The following is a 3,371-nucleotide window of genomic DNA, read 5'->3' on the forward strand; positions in this document are numbered from 1 at the left end:
TGCGCTCCCCTCCTCCTCTACACACTGTGGTCCACGCTGAGTCAGAGCGTAGAAGAGAGAGAGAGAGAGAGAGAGAAAGAAAGAGAGAGCATACGTTTACTACTATAGTAGCGCATCCCCATCAGGCCAGAACTATAGACAGCATGCGCTCCCCTCCTCCTCCGCACGCTCGGGCCCTATACCAAATGTATGCGTGTGTAGCTAATATACATAATATGCATCCTCTAAGGTACATGTGGAATTGGCTCTAGTGGTAGAACGCTAGCCTGCCAACCCAGAGGACTCCGGTTCGATTCTCCGGTCTGTCTCTTCATTTTTTTCAAAAAATCGTCGCTATTTTCTATTCGTTTCATTCTCAATGTAGCAAGTAAATTGTTAATAATATATATTTATAACTTAAAAAAAAAACATTTAAATTTAATTAGACTGAAAGCACTAGGTATAGGGTCCCTAGGGACTAGGAGCCCTAGGGACTAGGAGCCCTAGAAACTTTCCTCAAAAATTAGAAACAATTATTAACATTAATAGTAATAATTAACATGGAAGGGATAGAGGCCAGGGAATCAAAGGGTTAAACCAAGGGACCTCCCACGAATATTGTTAATAATAATTGTTAACAATAATAATTATTATTAACATGAAAGGGTTAAGCCAGGGGGCCAAAGGGTTAAGCCCGGTGGGGTCAAAGGGTTACAGACCCCCCGCAGGTGTGCTGGAACATACATTGCTATACTACTGGAATCCTTCGATTCACTCCTCTTGGCGTGAACGAAGGTTTGTCTGCAGCTATGCATCTTCTGCTCAGCTCCTCTACGTAAGATCCATCATCTCTTGTGTTCATTACTCTTAACAGGTACTTCGTAAATTTACTAGCATCTTTTACGTTAAGGAAATTCTTCCAGTCGTCGTATAACATTTTAAAACTTTCATTGAACCATATGTACGTTGTCTTAAAATAAAAGTAGTCCTTTTATCATTTCTTTTTGCAATATTATTATCAAGAAAGATAAAACTGTCATGCGAGTAGACTTTAAAATTAATTTTTAGAACGTAATCAACGACAAGATAGTGTATACTAACCGTAACGCCACCATTATTGGTAATGTTTTCTTTGTGACCAAAGTTGGAAAAATATGTTGACTTTTGATCGGGAATACTGGTCTCACTGTTCTCATCATTATTGGTTGCTATGTCAAGGTTACTTGAATCATTCACATTGTTGTCATTAGATTTTTCACTAGTATTTTTATGAAAAATCTTTTTTGGCTTTTGTTTTTTTTTTTAAATTTCGTGATAACATATCAAATTCACGCTTGGACAGCTCAGTCCTGTCAGAAGAGTTACTTGAGCCTGCTTGGTATAAATCAATATTTTCATAATCTAAGATACCCGAATCGAGAGATTCTTCATTTTCTATGGATTTTGAGACATTCATATCTTTTGACCTTTTTTCTGGTATCATTTTTTCTGGAGATATTTCATCTTTGAAATCTAATTTTCCTAAAAAAGTTTATTTCATTATATAAAATAAAATAAAAAAAATAATTTTTTGAAGTGCTTTAGAGATTGAAAAAACTCCGACACAAGTATGTAATATATAATGGGCATTACTTTAAAGGGAACAAAATGAATATTCATGATTAAATAAATACTTTTTGAAAATATAGACAATTCGCAATACTTTTTGTACAGACCTCATATGTTTTTTCAATATTTCAAGCTTTCTAGCCTGGATAGTCATATGAAGAATAATAAAAATTTATCCTATTAATGACTACTTGAATTAAATCGAGTACAATAGTTTCGAGAAATTTATAGGTTAGACAATATGTTTGTAACTTTTTAAAAACTGTTAATGACAATTTATCTATCAATTAATACATAATGTATTGTTATTAGGTTTCACTTCCAAATGTGGCTTTTTCATCGATGCAAGATCAATTGAGTCATTTAATTGTGAATCCTTCAATTCATCGACAACTTCAGGTTTATCATCTGAGAATATTTTTATATTACTCTCGTCTGAAGCTGCATAAGAACCATCTACATTCGACGTAACATATTTATGATTTTGATTTTCCTTTGTAGTGTCTATATGCAACATTTTTGTCGGAGTCGACGTGTTACTAATTGGCGTCATCTCAATCTTAAGAAAATTATTTAAAAAAATCATTATCAATTGAACAAATAATGGTAACATTATAGGGGAAGTGGAGGTGAGTGGGGAATTAGTTATCCTGGAAGATAAACTGAGTGCACAAACTGGCAAATGAATATAAAAAATATTTCAAAGTATATTTTCGGATACGTCAGTCGTACAGCTGCAGGTAAATGCATAAAAATTAGTTATTTCGATTATTAGAACGCACAAAATTGATAACATGACTTCTTTACCAAAGTAAACCATATTAGTGAGATTTGATTCCAGCATTGACCTTAAGGGTCTTAGTCAGTGTTTCAGGTTGCACAAATCTACTTTTTGTTTACCTTTTAGAATTATTCAAAATAATATTAGTAAAATTTACTACGAATCAGAAATACGATTACCTCATATGGTTTTTGTTGACAGTTATTTTTTTTTTGTTTCATGAATTGATTTCAATTTTTCTTCTAAATTAAGGTTTCTTATCTGTAACCTTTCATTAATGATTCTGTAGGTTTCTAAGCGCTCGTTAAGTAGATCAATTGTATTTCGTAATCTGTTTTGCTGCATTTTTAAATCGGATTGTTCTTTTCTCAAGTTTTTAATCGTATCTTCTAAGCTATTTCTTTCGGAATATTTTATATTTTCTATATTGAAATCTCTACATGAATTCCCTTGTACAGCACTGTGTTCCTTTTCATCTACATTATCATCACGTTCTATTTCTTCATTGTTTAGTAACAAAGTTGGTGCATTTGTAAATTGTTGTTCTTTAATTTTTAAAAGGCTATCTTGGAGCTCTTTGTCGTACATCTACAAATTAAAATTAGTTTATTGTATCATTTGCAACGGTAGTCAATTTAATTAATCGAACCGTTCACGATTCTGCTTCTCGCGCGTTAGTTCTAACAGTTAAGAGAGAGAGGGGCGCGCGATCTTTTGAATAAGCAGTTACGCCTCAGCTGTGAACGCGAGTTTACCGCCGATTTATGTTTTGCACTTTGTTTCGTAAAAAGTAAAGTTTTCTGGAAAAATTACGTGCGTGTGTGCAACAATAGTATTGCAGCAGCAAACAGCGGTGAAGCAGCAGCAGATTGCAGTATATAAAGGCGAATGGAGGCAGTGCAGCTGATAATCGAGGGGCAGCGGCAGTTGAGATTTTTGCAACAACAATTACGGCAGATCACCGTAATTGCACCGCATGGTAGGTGCACCTTCCGTCATATTA

This window comes from Phymastichus coffea, unplaced genomic scaffold (genome assembly GCF_024137745.1).
Source record: "Phymastichus coffea isolate CEN01 unplaced genomic scaffold, Cenicafe_Pcof_1.1 PCOF00004, whole genome shotgun sequence".
Taxonomy (NCBI): Eukaryota; Metazoa; Arthropoda; class Insecta; order Hymenoptera; family Eulophidae; genus Phymastichus; species Phymastichus coffea.